The sequence below is a fragment of the Symphodus melops genome (assembly GCF_947650265.1).
Source record: "Symphodus melops genome assembly, chromosome: 18".
Classification (NCBI taxonomy): domain Eukaryota; kingdom Metazoa; phylum Chordata; class Actinopteri; order Labriformes; family Labridae; genus Symphodus; species Symphodus melops.
The window spans coordinates 6,744,317-6,767,503 of record NC_136708.1 but is presented as its reverse complement, the minus strand read 5'-3'; positions in this window follow the sequence as shown (position 1 = coordinate 6,767,503).

Below are 23,187 nucleotides of genomic sequence, written 5' to 3'. Positions count from 1 at the left end.
GTAAAAAACATAACAGCACAACTATTCTACAATTCATACACCTGCATGAGCTGTTTAATTTCTTTCCTAAGCCTTTTGGCTTGGTCTTCTGGCAAGTTCCCAGCCTCTGCATCAACATGTCTGTCACCGGGTCGGGGTTGGGTTCAGGGTCCTTCTTCCTCCTCCCTGCCGGGCGTGCTGGTGCTGCTGAAGGACCAGCTGTAGATGGGCATGTAGGTGGTTGGAGGGAAGATGAGGATGGCAGGGGTGTTGGGACAGCAGGTGAGCAGGGGCCTGGTGGGACAGCAGGTGAGCAAGGGGCTGTAGTGGTTGCCGGTGACATGGTCTCTGGGAAGATGCTCGACCCAGGGGTGAGTGTGTCCTCAGTAATCTGGGAAACCAAACATAATTATTAGGACTTGAATGTGCTAGCTAGGCAGAAGTGTGGGGTGACTATGTAGAAAGATAATCCGCAGTCTCAACTCAACTCAACTTTATTTATAAAGCATTTTAAGCAGCCGTAGCTGATACAAAGTGCTGTACATACATAAAGAGCACACACAAAAAACACATAAGTAAAACAATAACAGGGTTAAAACAATAAACTTCACTTCTCACCTGTGCGCCGACGTGAGTGGCAGCACATTCAGTAGCTCCATCCCTGTCGTACTCGTCTTGATATGTTATTCGTTTACTTCTACTTTTATAGTTTTTATAGTACACTTTCAGTGTATAACTTTATGTATCCTATGGATACTTTTTCGTGTTTTCACGGAAATAGCAGCGGAAAACTTTCTTATTCAAGGGAGACGCTGCTCTCACTCCGGACAGCGGGACAAGCCGACATCGCTCACCCGATACCAGAGGAGCTGAAGCGGCGGTACAGAGGCTGTAGAGCTGGGGCTAAGCTAAAGGCTAAGCTAGCGGCTAAGCGATAGAAGTACAAGCCCTCGGTTCCGGTGATAGTTATGGGGAACGTAAACTGTCTAACCAACAAGACAGACGAGCTGGCTGCTCTTGTGAGGAACAACCGGAAATTTAGAGAGTGCAGTTTAATGTGCCTCACAGAAACCTGGCTGACTCAAAACACCCCGGACGCTAACGTGGATCTACCGGGTTTCACTACAGTGAGAGCGGACAGAGACACGAAACGCAGCGGCAAACGGAAAGGAGGAGGACTCGCGCTGTTTATTAACAACAGATGGTACCACCATGGACATGTTGCTGTAAAGGAGGCAACGTGCAGCAAAGACATCGAACTGCTGGCGGTAGGTCTCCGTCCTTACTACATGCCCAGGGAGTTCTCCCACGCCATTGTTGTTGTTGTTGTTTACGTCCCCCCCGCGAGCACACGTCGTTAGAGTGGATGACGTCACACGCAGTGTGTGACGTCATACACTCTAACATCTCGAGATTACAAACGCTGCACCCTGATGCTTTTGTAGCGCCCTCTAGCCTTACCACACTGATAACTAAACTTAAGAGCGCTAACATTCATCTAGGTTCGGGAAAAGATACCTGGAATTACTTAATTGACTCACTAGGAGAGAGTAAACGTGGAAGTGAACAGTGACCACCTTTATTGCCTCAGCAACAAACATATGGCAATGCAAGTGAATGAACAACAGATATCACCATACAAAATACACTCTTCCAAAATATCAAAAGAATCTTCACTAAAATAAATAAAACAAAGAAAAACAGACGGTCCAAGTTTGGTTTCCTTTTGCTGCAGTTCTCCTTTAAGAGAAAGGAGATTTCCCTCGACTTGTTGTGTGCACACTATGTAAATGTCCCTAACACTACCCGGGTAGTTTGAATGTGTTAGTTCTTATCTGGTTCCTGAATGAATGAAATGAATGGATGGTCCTGATGTCCTCTGAGGGCGGACCCACGGCTGGCCACACCGGGGTTCTGGTCCGTCCACAGTCGATGTCTCTTGGGTTAGCTCGCCACTGAACCCACAAAGGTTCAGATTCTGAACGATCCAGTCCAGATCTATGATCAAATAAAAAAACCAATCTACACACAAAGTGCAGAAAGTACAAATTACTATCTTCTCTTTCTGGTCATCACGAGACCTCATTACTTATATCCATCATTCAAGTATCTTATCAGGTATAACCAGTTACTCAGGTTATAAATTAGTCCAATCCTTGTAAAATGAATTGATATGCATCACAACATAAGTATCTTAGTGCTATGAGAGAATTATACATCATGAACTCCATATCACAATTCCCATGTAATATAAACAATGAATTGGTTTCTCTTTTGAAGCACTACTTATCTTTTTAAACAGTTTTTACATGTAACTTATACTCCTTTAAATGTACACCTTTTTAATCTATTTAACCTTTTAAACATCAGATGAACTTTATCACTATTTATACCAATTGCATTTTAACAACCACAATGAAATAAATCAAACTGCATTTATGCAAATATATTGAGTGGATACTCTTTCAACAAAATGATCTAAATACAAGAAATAGGTGCAATACACCTTCAATGCAGCACCACACTATCACTGCTGTGCTATTTAATTAGCTTAGCTGCGATCACTGCAGCACTAGCATTCATATTAAACTCCATTGACAACGATAGCCGTTAGCATAGCGGCTAGCGCCATTAGCGATCTTTTTCAAGGACATTCTCACAATTTACAGTGATACAGTCTGTACCACGGTAGTGTTAAACATTTGGCATCAATACCATAACTCCGATTGGTTTTAAGAAAAGTATCAGAACAAGACATCTTGAGGTCAACTAGTTTCTACAAGCTAACACGGAGCTTAGCCTATTAGCAACATAGGGCTATGCTTACCGGAGCTCACGAGGGGACCAACAAGAAAGATGCGGCTCCTCAGCTTCACTCTCTCACACACACAAATCACGTCCTATTAAACAGACAACTTATCAGCGATTGATATGAGGATATTATTCATTGATATATGTCTTTTATATCGTGTTTTCATACCGGGAAGTCTTAACCTTGTTCGGAACGACCTTTCAGGACGACGTCTCAGCCAAAAAGGAAGAGACCTTGAGAGTGCGCGCTAACAGAGAGTTACAGAGTGGTTGCGCCACCCACTGTTCTGGTGTGAGATTACACCTCTAACTGAGATATGTCAATTTAGTAACTCCATATTTATGTGGGTTACACCCTCCCCTCCTGAATGTGCATGAGTCTCTTCATGCTGTTATGTGGTTCATAGGTGAACTATCATAGCTACCTATTGTGTCAAGAGCTTGGTTAAAGCTTTGTAAGAGACTCTGTGCAAAAGAGATTAAGGGTTTTCCCAACTGAACGTAGTGAAAGCGGTCAGGGGGTTGTCGTGATCTTTCTGACCTCCGCGTGGAGTCATTTGTTTCTCCATCTGCAGGATGCTCCATATCACCAGAAGACTCATCCTTTCCTTCATCAGCAAGAGCTGGAGTTTCATTTGTCATGTCCGGTTGGTTTTCATCTGACTTATCCATTTCATTCTCATTTGTCTCAATTTCATTCTCATTTGTCATATCCGGTTGCGTGATGTCTTTTCCAGTAGGGGTTTGCTCACCCATGACCCCCAGCTCCTCACTTTCAACCACCTCAGGAAGTGTTCCAACAGGTTCAGCAGGAAGGCTGCTGTTATTGGGCTCATCCTGAGGACGGGATACAGCAGGGTTTGCTGGTATGGATGGTAAGTGTCTATCCTCTACTGCTCGAGTTACAGTTGTTCGGTGTCTCCTTGGAATTTCACAAACTTGGATGAACCTTTCCTCAGGAATAACAGAGGGATAGAAAGGTGAATCGTCCTCAGACTCTGAGTGTTCCTCTAAGAGTTGAGGGTGACTCTGTCTGGTTCTTGGCCTGCGGACCTTGGGTCTGGCTGGTTCAGTTTCCTCCACTTCTGACAGGTCACCGCAAGGGAGTAGGAGATCCCTATGTAGAGTTCGGATGGGTCCATCTCCGTTGGTAGGCTGTACTTTATACACAGGTAGGTCTCCCATCCTTTCCAGAACTTTGTACACAGTTGACTCCCACTTATCCGCAAGCTTGTGTTTGCTCCGCAGCCGCAGGTTCCGCACTAGAACTTGATCACCTGGTTCTAGTGTTGACTCTCTCACTTTTTTGTCAAAACAGCGTTTGTTCCGATCAGCAACCTTTTGTGAATTTCCGGTGGCAATCTGATAACTCTCCTCGAGGCGTGCTTTCAGATTTTTGACGTACTGGGAGTGAGATTTAGGAGAGCCATCTTTTACAGGTAGACGGAACGCGATGTCCACTGGCAACCTAGGTTGGCGACCAAACATCAATTCGTATGGGCTAAACCCAGTGACGTCGTTCTTGGTGCAATTATAGGCATGGGTTAGCGGTTTTACATAGTCTCGCCAGTGGCCTTTCTCTTTGTCTTTTAAGGTTCCCAACATGCCTAAAAGTGTGCGGTTAAACCGCTCTACAGGGTTTCCTCTTGGGTGATAGGGACTTGTGCGCACCTTAGTGATACCTGCAAGGGCGCAGAGTTCTTTGATGAGTTGAGATTCAAAATCCCTGCCCTGATCACTTAGCAACCGTTCTGGAAACCCGTAGTGCACTAAGAACTGTTCCCACAGAGTCTTTGCAACTGTTGTGGCTTTCTGATCTTTTGTTGGTATGGCAACAGCGTACTTGGTAAAATGATCGGTTATTACCAAGATGTCTTTGGTGTTGTGACTGTCAGGCTCTAGGGATAAGTAGTCTATGCACACCAGTTCCATGGGTCGAGTTGTCTGGATGTTCACAAGGGGTGCTGATTTCTCCGGCTGCGTTTTCCTCCTAACACAACGTCCGCATGACTTGATCTTTTTCTCCACGTCCCCAGCCATTTTTGGCCAGTAAAACCTTGCTCTTACCAAGTCCAGTGTTCTTTCCAAACCCATATGCCCCATATCTTCATGCAGGCACGTGAGAATGGTGGGTCTAAGGGACTTGGGGGCAACAAACTGGTACGCTACATCCTCTCCTGACCAACGAGTTCTGTACAGGAGGCCATCCTTCACCTCCAACTTTTTCCACTCTTTGAACATCAGCTTGAGCTCATCGGAGTCAGACGTGAGGTTGGGTTTGACTTCACCTCCAGCTTCCAAGACCTTGAGAACCTGTCCAATGACGGGGTCAGAGCTTTGATGTTGTTGGAGTTCTGCTGGGCTGCAGGTTGGTATGGTGGAAAAACCTAGGACTCCCTCATCTACATAGGTGTCTGGCACTGCATCAGAGTGAATAGCAAGTGATTCCACAATGGTGATGGAAGGTATGTGGTTGTCACCCTTACCTAAGAGATGGCGTTGACACAAGGCAGTAATTGTGTCAGCTGGTAGGTCCTGCTGGTCAGGGAAGGAAGAGAGATGGTGCGAGGTGAATTGTTTAATTCGCTCCCTTTCCTCGAGAGAAGCTTGGTTGTCGGCCAGAGTATCTTGAGGCTGTCGGGAGAGACCATCTGCATCTTGGTTGCTCTTTCCAGCACGATACTTGATGTGAAAGTCAAAGGTGGAGAGAGCAGCCAGCCACCGATAACTGGCGGCGTCGAGTTTTGCTGACTTCAGGATGTACGTCAACGGATTGTTATCTGTTATGACGGTGAATGTGTTTCCATAGAGGTAATCTTGAAACTTTTCTACAATGGACCACTTCAAGGCTAGGAACTCCAGCTTGTGGGCTGGATATCGCTTTTCACTGGGTGAAAGCCCTCTGCTAGCATAGGCAATAACACGCATTTCACCGTCCTGCTCCTGGTACAGGGCAGCTCCTAGACCTGAAGTGCTTGCGTCAGTGTGGAGGACGTACGGTAATTTTGGGTCAGCAAAACCTAGGACAGGTGCAGAGGTAAGCTTTTCGATGATTGTGTCAAAGGCTTTTTGACATTCCTGTGTCCATCGCTCATTAAAGGGCTCTTTGGGGTTGAAGTACCCTCCCAGGCTAGATGTTTTTTGGCCCTTCTTGCAGGGTGGGTAGCCGCTGGTGAGGTCATTCAAGGGTCTGACTATTTTCGAATAGTCTCTGACAAAGCGGCGGTAATACCCAGCAAAGCCTAAGAAAGACTTGAGCTCGCCAAGGGTTTGAGGTCTAGGCCAAGTGCGGAGAGCACTGACCTTGTCAGGATCAGTCTCTACCCCTTTGCTCGAGACAATGTGGCCCAAATACCTCACTGAGCTTTGGAAGAAGTGGCACTTTTTTGGCGAAAGTTTCAGGCCATGTTCTCTCAGTTGCTGAAGGACATGCTTAAGCCTGGTTTCGTGTTCCTCTAATGAGTGTGAGAACACAATGATATCATCTAAGAAAACTAGTACTTCCTTCAGATTCATGCTACCCATGACTCTCTCCATCAATCGTTGGAAAGTACTGGGGGCATTGGTAATGCCCTGGGGCATACGATTGAACTCGTAAAACCCCAAGGGGCATACAAAAGCTGTTTTAGGCTTATCACACTCCTCCATCTCAATCTGGTAATATCCAGATTTTAGGTCCATGACAGAGAACCATCTGGATCCAGCAAGAGCCGAGAAGGCTTCTTCAAGGTTGGGGAGTGCATAGGCGCCGCGGATCGTTAGTGCGTTCAATTTGCGATAATCAATGCAAAGACGGACTTCTCCATTCTTTTTGCGAACTACCACAATTGGTGAAGCGTAAGGGGATTCTGATTCCCTAATCACTCCTGCATCAAGGAGCGTTTGTAGGTGTTTTCTCACTGCTTCATAGTCGTTTGGGTGGATCGGTCGGGACCTTTGCTTGAATGGTGTTTCGTCTTTTAGCTTGACGTGATGCTTTACTTTAGTTGCATGTCCAAAATCTAAGTCACTTTGTGCGAACACGTCGCCATACTCAGTTAGACTTTGTGTTATTCTGTCCTTCCACTCGTTAGAGAGGGGGGAATCGGTAAAGTCAAATTTGAGATTGGACGTGGCAGGTTCATTGACTGGTTGAGGAGTGGCAGAACAACACTTCACTGTGTCAGTGTTTTTGTTTGGATCTGGTGAGTGGTCAAAGATCTCGTCAGGAGTATGGAGCTCAGCAATGACACAGTTTGACGGAAGTGTAACATCATGGTCATTTTCATTTCTCACCCACACAGATAATTTGTGAGGCCGCTGCTTGGGCAAGGTGACGAGGCAGCACTCCACAAACACTCCACCAGGCAAGGTAGAGGATTCAGGCTGTTCAACGATTGCACACTCGCTGGTGGTGTCAGCTCTGACGTAGCTTTCAAGGCAGACTCTCTCTTGCGCAGGTATTACTTGCTGCACTTTGCCTTTGAGAGTTGCTAAACCTACTTTTCCTATAGAATTCAATGTGTTCCTGAGCTTGAGTACACGGATGATCTGCCTGTAGCCATAAGCAGAGGACAGCTCGTTTGGGTTTTTGTCACTACAGTACTCTTCATACAAGAGATCGAGTGCGTTTGTCCCAATTAGTACAGGTAAGTTACAGGTACTGCGCCGGTCTGGGACTACTAAGGCTAAAGCAGAAACTTCGGGCTCAGTTTTGACAAATTCTTTTGGAAACTTGAGATTGATGGGGACATAGCCTAAATATGGGACATTCTGCCCATTAGCACCTTCAACCTCGAGGGTATCAAGCGGTTGTATGGGGTGCTCTGACAGATGGCTGTTATAGAAAGAGTGAGTTACTGTGGTCACTTGGGACCCAGAGTCAAGGAGACATGCTGTGTTGACTCCTGACACACCAACATTAGCTGTACATTTCTGTCCTACAAGTTTTTTAGGTAGTTGAATTTGGTGTTCTACATTGTTGGATTGAATTAATGCTCTAATCTTAGGTTTTGCCTTTACTTTTGTCTTAGTTTTTGATTTGGGACATTTAGTTTCAGTTCCAGTTCCTGGTAGTCCCTCATCAGGAACTGCATTCAGTTTAAACTTCCCTCCCATGTTGCTTGTTTTTGTTTAAACTCTTTGCGCTTCCTTTCAACTAGCTCAGGGTTTGCCTCATTGCTGCAGGAAGGCACAATGTGGCCATCCTCTCCACACTTGAAACAATACCATGGGCGGGGTTTCTTTGTGAGTTTCAGCTCTGTAGGGGACAACGTTTCTTCTACAGGAGGAGTTTTGAGTTTAGCCTTTGCTTTCTTACTGGGTTTAGCAGACACCTGGCTTGAACTTAAGGAGGCCTTAAGAGAAGCTATTTGGGCTTGTAATTGAGCCATTTGCTTTTCTAGTTTTTGTGTGTTATGGGAAGCAGGCGTTGCTGCGTCAATTTTGGGGACACATTCTTCCACTGAGAGGGAATTTGACTGGGCTTTTGTTTTGGTAATCCCAAAGTGCTGTTTCATTCGACTGGACTTAGCAGCTTGCCTGTCCTCTTCAGAACGTATCGAGAGCAGTAATTCAGCAAAGGAGGATGGATCGTTTTTCTTTTGCTCAAGCTGGAGACTGGTAATTAAACCATTGTTCCAGCAGCCTCTGCAGAATTGCTTAAGCAGTTGGCGATCTGAATCATGAGCAGCCAGGCCGCCTCGCTTGACGACTTTACACAGGATCGTCTGCAAGCGTTGCAGATATCCAGAGGGCTTTTCACCAGAGTCTTGGTTCATGTTTAGAAACTTTGCAAAAAGTTCATCTCCATCTTCAATAATACCATAAGCAGAGTCAAGAAGAACAAGATATTCATGAGGAGAAGAGTTGGGCCCAAGATGCTTGACTATAGTAGCAGCAGGTGGAAGAAGGCCATCAACCATTTTCCTGGTTGTATGTTTGTCAGACATGGCAGGGTCTGCGAGGTAGAACTCAACATTGCTGCGCCATGTGTCATAATCAGACTCTGAAGGTGGACAGGGGATTTTCCCTGAGAAGGGTCTGAGTCTGGTATTGCCATGAAAATGAGGAGGCAAGTCACTATTCTTAATCACATGCTCGACTACTACTTTTTGCACCTCTGGAGTGGTTAGGTGCTCAGAAGGTAAGTACAGGGGTTGTTTCCTTTGAAAGGATGATGCCTCTGCACCTGCATCGAGTAGAAGTGAGTCATGTTCATGGGAGTGGATCAAGTCTGTAGTTATCCTCAGGGTACTTCCATTAACTGCTGGGTCAGTTGCGTGTGGGGAACTGGTATGCTGAGATACCTGATTCTTTGATGTGTCTGGTTCAGTCGTCTTAGGTTGGGTAGACGCTTGAATTCTAGCTAACTCGTCTATCAAAACTTTCTCAAAATCTGCCCCACTTAATTTAGCAACATCCTTCAGTTCATTTAAGTAAGTCTGAGTTAAGGTAGAACCTCTGTCAGCAGTGTATAGTTCAGACAGAAGCTGAATGTGGTGGATAACATTTGGAATGCTGGTAGGTCTGTCCCAAGGTAAGCTATCCTGAATAAACTCGACAGCTCCACCGGATTCATATTCCACTATGGCTGCATCTTCGAACTTAGCTTCAGTGCTAGTAATCTCAATTACTCTTCCAATTTTACCATACTGTCCCAAATGCTCAAGAACTTCAGCATCTGCTTTACTATTACCCATGCCACTTACTAGAAGAGAATTTGGCACCTTAACATTTTCAGATGTAACTGTATCCATGTTTGGATGATACCAGTGTTCACAGATGGAGTGCAATAAAAACGTCAGACTGTTCAACCTTCACGCTACCAAGGATTTAGACTTCTCCTGGCTAGCTCGCCAAGTTTTATGTAGCACCCTCTAGCCTTACCACACTGATAACTAAACTTAAGAGCGCTAACATTCATCTAGGTTCGGGAAAAGATACCTGGAATTACTTAATTGACTCACTAGGAGAGAGTAAACGTGGAAGTGAACAGTGACCACCTTTATTGCCTCAGCAACAAACATATGGCAATGCAAGTGAATGAACAACAGATATCACCATACAAAATACACTCTTCCAAAGTATCAAAAGAATCTTCACTAAAATAAATAAAACAAAGAAAAACAGACGGTCCAAGTTTGGTTTCCTTTTGCGGCAGTTCTCCTTTAAGAGAAAGGAGCTTTTCCTCGACTTGTTTTGTGCACACTATGTAAATGTCCCTAACACTACCCGGGTAGTTTGAATGTGTTAGTTCTTATCTGGTTCCTGAATGAATGAAATGAATGGATGGTCCTGATGTCCTCTGAGGGCGGACCCACGGCTGGCCACACCGGAGTTCTGGTCCGTCCACAGTCGATGTCTCCTGGCTAGCTCGCCAAGTTTTATGTAGCGCCCTCTAGCCTTACCACACTGATAACTAAACTTAAGAGCGCTAACATTCATCTAGGTTCGGGAAAAGATACCTGGAATTACTTAATTGACTCACTAGGAGAGAGTAAACGTGGAAGTGAACAGTGACCACCTTTATTGCCTCAGCAACAAACATATGGCAATGCAAGTGAATGAACAACAGATATCACCATACAAAATACACTCTTCCAAAATATCAAAAGAATCTTCACTAAAATAAATAAAACAAAGAAAAACAGACGGTCCAAGTTTGGTTTCCTTTTGCTGCAGTTCTCCTTTAAGAGAAAGGAGATTTCCCTCGACTTGTTGTGTGCACACTATGTAAATGTCCCTAACACTACCCGGGTAGTTTGAATGTGTTAGTTCTTATCTGGTTCCTGAATGAATGAAATGAATGGATGGTCCTGATGTCCTCTGAGGGCGGACCCACGGCTGGCCACACCGGGGTTCTGGTCCGTCCACAGTCGATGTCTCTTGGGTTAGCTCGCCACTGAACCCACAAAGGTTCAGATTCTGAACGATCCAGTCCAGATCTATGATCAAATAAAAAAACCAATCTACACACAAAGTGCAGAAAGTACAAATTACTATCTTCTCTTTCTGGTCATCACGAGACCTCATTACTTATATCCATCATTCAAGTATCTTATCAGGTATAACCAGTTACTCAGGTTATAAATTAGTCCAATCCTTGTAAAATGAATTGATATGCATCACAACATAAGTATCTTAGTGCTATGAGAGAATTATACATCATGAACTCCATATCACAATTCCCATGTAATATAAACAATGAATTGGTTTCTCTTTTGAAGCACTACTTATCTTTTTAAACAGTTTTTACATGTAACTTATACTCCTTTAAATGTACACCTTTTTAATCTATTTAACCTTTTAAACATCAGATGAACTTTATCACTATTTATACCAATTGCATTTTAACAACCACAATGAAATAAATCAAACTGCATTTATGCAAATATATTGAGTGGATACTCTTTCAACAAAATGATCTAAATACAAGAAATAGGTGCAATACACCTTCAATGCAGCACCACACTATCACTGCTGTGCTATTTAATTAGCTTAGCTGCGATCACTGCAGCACTAGCATTCATATTAAACTCCATTGACAACGATAGCCGTTAGCATAGCGGCTAGCGCCATTAGCGATCTTTTTCAAGGACATTCTCACAATTTACAGTGATACAGTCTGTACCACGGTAGTGTTAAACATTTGGCATCAATACCATAACTCCGATTGGTTTTAAGAAAAGTATCAGAACAAGACATCTTGAGGTCAACTAGTTTCTACAAGCTAACACGGAGCTTAGCCTATTAGCAACATAGGGCTATGCTTACCGGAGCTCACGAGGGGACCAACAAGAAAGATGCGGCTCCTCAGCTTCACTCTCTCACACACACAAATCACGTCCTATTAAACAGACAACTTATCAGCGATTGATATGAGGATATTATTCATTGATATATGTCTTTTATATCGTGTTTTCATACCGGGAAGTCTTAACCTTGTTCGGAACGACCTTTCAGGACGACGTCTCAGCCAAAAAGGAAGAGACCTTGAGAGTGCGCGCTAACAGAGAGTTACAGAGTGGTTGCGCCACCCACTGTTCTGGTGTGAGATTACACCTCTAACTGAGATATGTCAATTTAGTAACTCCATATTCATGTGGGTTACACTTTCATTGCCATCTCAGGGGACTTTAACCATGTTACATTGAACTCCACACTACCGGACTTTCACCAGTTTGTAAGCTGTCCCACCAGGAAGAACAGGACAATAGACCTCCTGTATGCAAACGTGAAGGACGCCTACACTGCCACCCCCTTACCACCTCTGGGGAAGTCCGATCACAACCTGGTCCTACTCAAGCCACAGTACAAGACTAAGATCCAGAGACAACCGGTAACTACACGCACCTTCAGAAAGTGGTCTCCCGAGGCAGAGGAGGCCCTCAGAGACTGTTTTGAGAGCACTGACTGGAGTGCCCTGCAAGAGACTCATGGTGATGACATTGAGGAGGTCACACACTGCACAACTGACTACATGAACTTCTGTATGGACGTTGTGGTTCCCACTAAAACTGTGCGCTGCTTCCCGAATAACAAGCCCTGGATCACCAGCGATGTCAAGGAGATCCTTAACAGGAAGAAAAGGGCATTCAAGAAGGGAGACCAGGCAGAGCTGAAGCGTGTGCAGGGGGAACTCAAGGTTAGACTCCGAGAGGCAAAGGAGGAGTACAGAAGGAAGGTAGAACAGAAGCTGCAGCAGAACAACATGAGGGAGGTCTGGGAGGGCATGAAAACCATCACAGGCTGCAAGAAGAAAAACAACAACGCAGAAGACGGGGACCCTGAGAGAGCAAACCAGCTCAACTTGTTTTTTAACAGGTTTGACAGCCCCGTCGCTGCAGCCAGTGCCTGTCCCCCCAGCACCCTCTACACACCCCCTCCCCCCTCTCACTCCCCCCAACACCTCCACCAGGACAAACACATTCTCCAGGAAGGATTCAAGATGGCGGAGTGAGAGGCAAGGTCTCTGCAGGCTCTGTAAATAAGTCTGAGTTTAGTCCTTTTATTGTCGCTTTTTCGGTGTAACTTCCCTTCATTTTCATTACTAAGTCTTGTGCCAAGAATTTGCACATCTTTTTTTTACAATTTGTAAATTTTTGTAAAAGTTCAGTTTTTTTGCTGCTAGCATGTCTGACCACGACTACAATTTGGAGGTCCTCCAGAAGGCGTGTAATGACTTCAAGATATTGAAGTGGATCAAACTCCTAAAGACAGCAGACGCAATTTGAGCCATACTCCTATTAAAAGTCCAAATCCGAAAAAGATGAAAGCAACACAGGCATCTGACAAGAAAGAAGAAGATAGTGTGAGTGCTGCAATTCTGCACGCCATCCAAGTCTTAACCAAAAAGGTCGACGAACAAACTGTGCTGCTTAAAAACTTTGAGAAGCGTATTGAAGACAACAAAACGGCGATAGACGAGAACAAGAAAGAAATTGATATGCTGAGTAAAAAAATCGACGAAGTTAAAAGAGAAAACAACGGCATGAGAAACACATGTGAGGAGCAAGCCTCCATAAGAGGAGATGGAACCTGAGGCTGACGTAGCTACCTGAGAAGGATGGAGAGCATACAAGAGAAGCTGTCATCGGCATTCTCACACGAGTGGTACCGATGTCTGTGGAGCGTCTGCGAGACACAGTGGACACCGTCCATCGTCTGGGGAGAAACAACACACCGAGGGCCATAATTATCCAATTCGGGATGAGAACTGTTTGGGATGAGGTCTGGAGACGTTCGAGGGAAGCGAGAGTCTGCAGTGAGATGCACATCCGATTCAAGGAAGATTTCTCCAAAGAAGACCGAGAGGCTCGCACCAAACTGTGGCCGCTTGTGCAGGAAGCGAGGAGAAATGGGAAAAGAGCGTTTCTCAAAGAAGGGTATGCATTGGGGATTTTAATTTAGCTCCCGATCTTTGGTTAGATCGTCTTCCTTGTAGAGGATTATGTCACAACCACGAAGAAATTATCCTTGAATTTACTTCCCAGTTAAACTTGACTGATTACTGGGAATTAAAATACACTTGGTTTAATCCTGCTAATAATGGCCAGTGCTCAAGATTAGACTATTGGTTAATATCTCTAAACTTAATTAACAATGTTTCTAAGTGTGAAATTTCTGCATCTCTCTTACTGATCATTGTGTAATTTCTTTGTTGCTTAAGTTGTGTAGTACCGAGTCTAACCTTAACCCTATATGGAAATTTAATAACAGTCTTCTTGATAATCAAGTTTTTTGCAATGAGGTTGTAAAGTTAGCTCAAGACATTTCTGAAATGGAAATGTCATCTGTTAGTAAATGGGAGTGGTCTAAATTTAAAACTAAAGAGTCTGCAATCAAAACAAGTAAATATATCTCAAAGCTTAAGAAAGAAAAACAACAGGTGTTGATAAGTTAAATAAACAATTTATGTCATAAAAAAGATCTATCAATGGAAGAACATGTCAAGTTAAATAGCCTCCAATCTGACTTGGATAATTTATACTTGGAAAAAGCAAAGGGGGCTTTTGTACGTTCTAGAGCTCGTTGGTTAGAGGAAGGTGAAACAAATTCTTCATATTTTTTTAATTTGGGAAAGCACAGACAAGCAAAAAGGAAAATCCGGAAGTTAAACATCAATGATGTCATTATAGACACTAAAGACCGAGTTGAGAAAGAAATAGGAGATTTTTACAGTAATTTATACAAATCCAATTTTTCAGAAGAAAGCTGTGCTACACTTTTTCGAAGAATAAATGAACATAAGAAAGTGATGGATGCTGATTTTAAGCTTGCTTTGGAGGATGATCTCAAAATTGAAGAATTAGATAATGCAATTTTGCGGATGTCTAAAGGGAAGTCACCAGGTGTTGATGGTTTAACCGTTGAATTTTATATATTGTTTTGGAAAGATATCAGAGAGATGTTGTACAATGCTTTTATAGATTGTATATCATCTGGGCATCTGTCACCAACTATGAAGCAGGGGCTTATCACCCTAATCCCAAAACCTAATAAGAATACACTTCTACTGGACAATTGGAGGCCAATAACCTTGTTATGCAATGATTATAAATTATTAGCACATGTATACTCTAACCGTTTAGATGGGGTTTTAACCGAGTTAGTTGATGAATGTCAGTCCGCTTTTGTAAAGGGTAGGAATATTCATAACCACACCAGACTGATACTTGATATGTTAGACTACAACGATTTTATTAGTACAGAAAGTTATGTGTTATTTCTAGATTTCTACAAGGCCTTTAAAAGCATTGAACACCCCTTTCTGTTGAAAGCGTTAAACTTTTTAGGTTTTGAAGACAAGTTCTGTAGCATCATTAAGATGCTCTATACTGACATATACAGCTGTGTTTCCCTGAACCCTGGAATGACCCCGAGATTTAAGGTTCTTCGAGGCATAAGACAGGGCTGCCCTATCTCTCCTAAGCTTTTCATTTTAGCAACTCAACTTTTAACTATTCTTATTAAATTTTCTCCTGCAATACAAGGTATTTCAATCTTCGACAAAGAATTTAAAATAAGTCAATTTGCAGACAACATCTATTTTTCTAAAAGATAAATCAATGGTTGATAAAACACTCAATACAATCTCAGATTTTTCGAATGCTTCAGGCTTATCCCTTAACATAAATAAATGTGAACTACTTCCCATACATACAAGTTCTGAAACGACAATTGCTTCTATTAAAGTGGTATCAGAAGTAAAATACCTGGGAATAACATTAACAAAGAACCTTCTTAGAAGAGAAGACATTAATGTGTCCAACCGGATATCAGATACAAGAAAATCTCTTAGTCATTGGCTGACCAGAGACCTTACTATTTTTGGCAGGGTTATTTTATCTAAAGCAGAAGGTATCTCGAAACTTATTTATCCATGCCACTCCCTGTATATTTCCTCAAACAATATTAATAAAGCTAATTCAGTGATTTTTCAGTTCATATGGAGAAACAAGACTCACTACATTAAAAGGTCCCAGCTTGTAAAAGACTATGATAAGGGTGGTGTCAATGCTCTTGATTTTCAATCACTAGTTGGCACGTTTAAAATCAATTGGATTAAGTCCTTTTTGTCCCAACCAAACTCTATGTGGTTTCATATTCCTAGATCTTTGTTTAGTAAAATAGGCGGTTTAGACTTTCTTTTAAAATGTGATTTTGAAGTGTTCAAAATTCCACTAAAACTGTCTAATTTCCACCGTCAGGTTCTCCATTTTTGGAAAATGATATTTACTCATAACTTTTCTCCTCACTGTTCAACTCTGTGGAACAATAGGGTAATCACAATCAATAGAAAATCCTTATTCAAGAATGATTGGGTTGAGAGAAATATTATGTTTGTTACTGATTTATTGAATTCAAATGGTGACTTAATAGACTATACATCCTTTGTTAACAAGTTTAACTTTACTTGCGGTTTTCGTATATTTAGTAAAGTTTCTAAAGCGATTCCCTTACCATTAATCCAGATAATCAAGAACACCTTAATGTACGCAAATGTTAAGGCTGTGTTACCAAAATTGATGATTGATGGGTGTGACTTGTGTGATAGGAAATGTAATAACAAAGTTATTCGGAATATCCTAAAATCTCGTTTTTTCCATGATTGCCACAGAGGGCCGCTTACTAGGTTTCCAGAGAAAATTGAACTTTATGTTCTGTCTAAAGCACATTCCAAATATATTAAGATGCCTGTTCTCCCTAAGGTGAAAGAAACCCATTTTAAAATAATTCACCAGATCTATCCAACTGCTACTTTTCTTCAAAAAAGGTTTAATTTCGAGGTGAACCCTTCCTGTGCTTTCTGTGGTGAATCTGAAGAGACCTTAGAACACTTGTTTGTACTCTGTCCTGTGTCTCAAATATTTTGGGTCAACATTAGAAGCTGGTTATCGCTAAAAGTTGACGATATTCTTTCTTTTCATTTTTTCAGTATTGTTTATTTCATGGATAATCTAAAGCCTTCCGTTACTGACATGGTAAACGTTATTTTACTCATGTGTAAATATCATATTCACTGTAGTAAGTGGAGAAATAGCAAACCCTCCTTTGACTGGTTTATGAATGATTTCAAATATTTTTACTTATCCCTGAAAAAAGTTAAATCTAGCAGGATTGCTAGGAAGATTAGAGCTGATTTGTCTAAATTCTGTTTGTTTTGATTCCTGGCCCTCCTCGTTGTCGCTGTTTGTAATTTGTTTTCCTTTTTATATTGCTCCAGTTTTGTTGTCTGCTCTTTTAATTTATTTGTATTTAATCCCCCCTAGTCTTGACTGACGTTTTGAATGTACTTGTTCTGTATATTTAGCTATTGTTGCTCATCCTTTTAAGAGTTTGTTTTGTCATTTTGTGTATGTTGAAATTTTCAATAAAGTTGAAAAAAAACAAAACACATTCTCCAGAGACAATCCATCCCCCCCCATGCCATCCTCTATCTTCTACACAGGGCTTACTCTCATCTGGACAAAGGGAGCAGCGTGATGAGAATCATGTTCTTTGATTTCTCAAGCGCTTTCGACACCATCCATCCCCTCCTACTGAGAGACAAGCTGACCGAGATGAGGGTGGACTCGCACCTGGTGAGGTGGATCACGGACTACCTCACAGAGAGACCACAGTACGTCAGACTGAAGGACTGCACATCTGACACTGTGGTCAGCAGCACCGGAGCACCACAGGGGACTGTGCTCTCCCCTGTCCTGTTCACCCTGTACACCTCTGACTTCCAGTATAACTCTGAGCTCTGCCACGTGCAGAAATACTCGGACGACACTGCGATAGTTGCTTGTGTCAGGGATGGATAGGAGGAGGAGTACAGGAGCCTGATCGAGGACTTTGTGACATGGTGCAGTGCCAACCATCTGCAGCTAAACACCTCCAAGAGCAAGGAGATGGTGGTGGACTTCCGAAGGAACAAACCACATCTAGAACCTGTTTCCATCGGGGGGGTCGACGTGGAGGTGGTCAGGACCTACGGGTACCTGGGGCTGCAGCTGGATGACAAGCTGGACTGGTCGCCTAACATGGACACTACCTGCAGGAAGGGACAGAGTCGTCTGTACTTCCTGAGAAGGCTGGGGTCCTTCAACATCTGCAAAAAGCTGCTGCAGATGTTCTACCAGTCTGTGGTGTCCAGCGTCCTCTTCTACGCCGTGGTGTGCTGGGGAGGAAGCTGCAAGAAGAGGGACGCAGCACGCCTGGACAGACTGGTGAGGAGGGCCGGCTCTGTGGTGGGTACAGAGCTGGACTCACTGGTGACAGTGGTAGAGAGGAGGTCTCTGGACAAAATGCTCTCCATCATGGACAACACACACCACCCTCTGCACAGCACCTTCACCGGGCAGAGGAGCATGTTCAGTGACAGACTGCTGTCACAGTCGTGCTCCACGGACAGACTCAAGAACTCTTTTGTCCCCCTATAAGCCATAAGACTGTACAACACTTCACTGTCACGGCAGGGAAGAAGCACACGGTGAACCCTGGACTCATTTTTCACTTTTTTTCTCACTCCTCATCTGCACTGCTGACCTCAGAGTCAGCCCCCAGCTGGACACTTTAATGCATATTGATAGTCACCTTACTGAGCACTGGTCACTTTAATGATAATCACCCTAATCATGTCTGGTTTCATCCTACTGTTGTGTTATGCTACATCTGTAATGGTTGACATGACCACCCTAACTAGGTCAACACTTAATGCTAATCTGCTCCTCAATAGTTGGGTACTTTAATGGCAATCACCCTAATCACTCCTGGTCTCACCTTATTGTTTTGGACACTTAATGCTAATCACTGCTCCTTTATGTTGCTGAGCCTAATTTGCATCCCTGCATTGACTGTTTAATGACTGTACTCACACCTCTGGCACTACCTCAAAGACCTCTGTACATGCACATGTAAGTAGTTTCTAGAAGGTCAGCACTTTGTTTCTAAGGTTCCTTAACTGTTTACAGGTCTCTTTTAATCAGCACATGTTTTTCTCTCCTCACAGGTTATGTACATACTATATAAGTTTTAAGTATAATGCTAATGCTAACTGCACAGGTTTAACCTTTACTCTTAGTCACATAGGGGCTGCTAAATCTTGTTTGGGGGATTATTGTATTGTATACAGAGGGGAGGGGGGACAGCGGGTGTGTATTGTAACTAATGTCTTGTGTCCTGCCTGTCTGTATACTGCTACTGGATGCCCTGAATTTCCCTCAGGATCAATAAAGTATCTATCTATCTATCTATCTATCTATCTATCTATCTATCTATCTATCTTCTTTAACTCTGTGGGTTATTAAACCTTTTATTTTTGGCAAAAAACGAACTATTTTTAGCTAAGTTAGCAACATAAGCTGTGTACAGATCTAACATATGCTGGTGAAAATATGTTATATGATAGAAAGTAGTGGTGCACATAGTACTAAAGTTATATCTGCTGTCAGTAGTTACTTCAGTTCTATGTACATTTACACAAAAATTGAGTATATATGAGAGTATATGTGTTTCTGTGCATAACTGTGGTAAATGAATCTGTTTCATGAAGGTTTCTGCTTGTATGGACCTTTTCTCTGGTTCTTTTCCTTGTCTAAGATGTTTATCTCATTGTTTTTCATTATCCTCATTATAACACAAGGAAGAAGAAAGATGGCTGATACAGACACCCCTGCCAGCTCACCTGATGGTCTCCCTTACTTCTCCTCTCGGTGAACACCTTTGGACTGTGGAAGGAAGAGAGCATGCAAACTCCTCACAGAGAGACTCCTGTCAGACAGGGATTCAAACCTGTAACCTCCTCACTTTTATAACTGAACCACTGTTCAGACTATGTGTTATAAATCAAATAAAGTATTTATTGATTTAAACCTTTTCTCTCCTGTTTTAAGCTGTAAAAGCATAGAATGCCTCATGTTCTTGTAGGGCAATGACAGAAGTCACAGCTGGGAAACAAATAGCTTTAAAAGTACTTCAACACTCGAGTGCTTAACATTTAATGCAGGTTAGTGTTAAAGACAGCATGCACATAAAGACAGTAAAGTGGTATGATACAGACACGACTGAGAAGGCAATTACATCATTATATTTTATTCAATCACATGAAATGTAACACTAGTCTTGTAACTTTAACAAATACAGATTGTGCTTAAAAACATAGTGTGGTATTTTAAGCTTTCTTTCACTTTGTTGTTCAGTTAGATGGAGGTAGTATTTAAGGTTTTTTGGGTTATACAGGTTTGAAAGAGGCAAATGAGTGCACAGTATTTTAAAGTTATGGAAGATTAATCTAAATATAACAAAAACAAAATGTTGCTTATAAGAAAAACCTCTGTATTAAACAGCCTCTCTTTTCTTCCGTTCATCTTTTGAATGAATTGTCAAACATTGCTCAGGAGATGCAAGCTGCGTCCTCTGTGGCTCAGGCGCGACACTCGGGCCACTGTTTCACATCAGACCGCCGTCCAGTGTAAGATCAGACCAAACGCCCTGGTAAGAGAAGCAGTGGTCAGGTCCTCCAATCCTCTGAGGACGAGAGAGAGAGAGAGAGAGAGAAAATCCTCAGTTTAATGTATAATATGTTGGTGAAAACAAGGAAATACCTATTAAAAGACATAAAATCTTCATTAATGGTTATAGATGCAAAATAAACATTAATATATAATTTTGTGAGAAACGTGATCTTTATGCCTTCTTTTATTGAGCCTGTCTGTCTCCTAACCACCATAACAAGCAGCCGGTTTTTGTAGTCTGCGTCAGGTTTTGTCAAGTTATAACACAATTTATTAATAAGCGTCATTAAATGTACAACACCGCTGATTGTTGTTCGTGTTCAAGTTTCTGTTAGTCTCTTAAATCAGACAGAAGTTATATTAAATCAGATCTTACTTTAGTTTTATCCTGATATCTAGAGAAATATTCTACCTCATTATACAGTATTATAAATATCAGCCTGCATGGTGACATGTTAATCTCTGTATAACACACTCTTTACACAGACTGTAAACATGTACCCATCAGTAATTATACAGGACAGATTTATAGTATTTAGCTTTGTTTTTGTCCTTGATACTTTTTTAAAAACCTTACCAGACCTAATTATTATTTACTGAAAGATAACTGTACAGTCAATGAACGGCATCTATGAGCTGATTTTAATTACCATGTTTTCGTTTTAAATACAATTCCACTCACAAAAACGATATAACAATATCAAGAAACACAGCATGTCAGTTATTAGGTTTGCTCATGTTAAAAAGTAAAATAAAAAGATAAATCATACCTGATAAGTAACCTAGCTTAGCCTGCTAATGTGTTAGCTCGCTCATAACACTTTAAGCAATGACACATAAATCACACTTTATTACTTACCGAAAAAACTGCAAAGCTCCCTTAGAGTCCACAGGTCCGTGACATTAGTTTACTGCAGAAAAAAACAGCTTTCACCAGCTCAAAAAAGACGAAAAGACTGAACAGAGACTTCACGACGGAACTACTTATTTACGAAGAGCGCTACGCAAGATTCGCGGCTGTCAATCATCGCCATGTATGACGTCAAATCCCGTTTTTTAACCTCAAATAACTTATTTCAAACAAACTTCACAGAAAAATGAGCACTTGAACACCATGTAGGGTGATAATATCTAATGATCACAGCAGAGTTTAGGTCTGGAAAAAAATTATGTGACGAGTATTTTAACTTAACAGTTTGACCCAAGTCCCGTCTGTTATCATTGAGGAGGCGGGGTTTATGACCTATACTGCAGCCAGTCAGTAGGGGGAGCTCTAAAAATAAAAGCTTCACTCCACAAGGGACCTTGTCCCGTCCATTATTTTTACAGTCAATGTTCCCAACCAACAAATACAGGCAACAAGGCAATTAAAGTTAGAATTGGGTTGGTCTTTGTGATTCTCAATGTCATTGAAGGCATTGCTAGGATTACTCCCAATTCTAGGTGTAAACAGCTAGCTGGACACAGTCGTTACCGTAGAGTTGTGGGTTATTGTCACTGTGAAGGTCAGTCTGATCGTCAGAAAAAACAGACCTGTATGATTATTACACATATAGACAGTGTGCATTTACACTTATGCACACACACGCATGCCTGCACGCACGCACGCGCGCACACACACACACACATACACACACACACACACACACGCAGGGTCAGCCATGTAAAAGCAAAGCAGTGGAGCAGTTACAGCAGTTAAGTTTTTGGAGCACGAAGTTTCATGAACTTGATGGGGTTTTTATTGTCTCTATTTCTCAGACTGTCTCTATACTAAACCTTACTATATCAATTCTCCTAGGATTTTTTTTCACCTAAAACCTATAATTTTTTGTCCTTAAATCATGTTCTTTCTTTCAGATTGAAAACTATCCTTTGTGTTATGTAATGTTAAAAAGCGAATGCAAGAATTGCAGTGCTTTGTATGAAGTGTGATAAACCTAGAGGCACAAACTTCAACACAGAAAATATAATAAAAGTCTTTGTCAGAGTTTGTTTGCTTAATAAGACCATAACCCAGTGGATGAATAAAAAAGTATTTATAGAAAAAGTTATATGTTGTCAGCCTGTGACTCAGTGTCATACCGAGTAGCGTTCCATGATTTGCAGCCCCCAAAAAACTCATTTATCTTCAGCTGGCGTCTCTAAAAACCCTTAAATCAGTGATCTCCAGATATTGTTGAATATGTACAGAATTAAACAACAGAAAAACAAATTTAAATATTTTTTGAGAGGCGGATTATCTGTGCACAGGTTTGCTTACCCTTACAGTGTGACATCCGGGATCCTGGTGTTATGATTTGGGGTGTTTAGTGTTGTCCACGTGTTGTTAGTTTTCCCTGTCTGTCATCTCCTCCTGTGTGCTCCCTTCCCCCCTTGATTGTGAATGGTTTCAGGTGCGCACCCAGGTGCGGCTCATCTCATCAGCTCGTCAGCTCCTGGTCTTAAACCGGCTCTCTGCATGCAGCCGGCGCCAGATTATTGTCAACTCACTGTGGTATTGTACCTCCTAATCAGCCTCTCTAGTAGTTTGTATTTTGATGTTCTCTGTGGTCTCCTTGTATTTACCCTCTCCGTGTTTTCTCCTCGTCAGCTCCCCGTCCAGACTTACCTGCTCTCTCGTGTCCTGTCGTCTCCTCGTTGTCACTTTGGATTCACCTCACGCGTGCTGGAATTGGGTTTTTGGATCGTCACCTGGATTTTTGTCTGCACTGCTCACCACGGAGCTTGGACTCTCGCTCATTGTTATCACTAGTGTCACTACCCCTTGTTATAATAAATTATTGTCATTGTTTATTTGGCTCTGTTCCATGGTTTTGCATTTGAGTCTTTTTCTGAACCGTAACACCGGGGAGCTACTACATGGATGACTCATTACTTTTGACCAAAAAGATGCACTGAAACACTCATTTGATTCCAT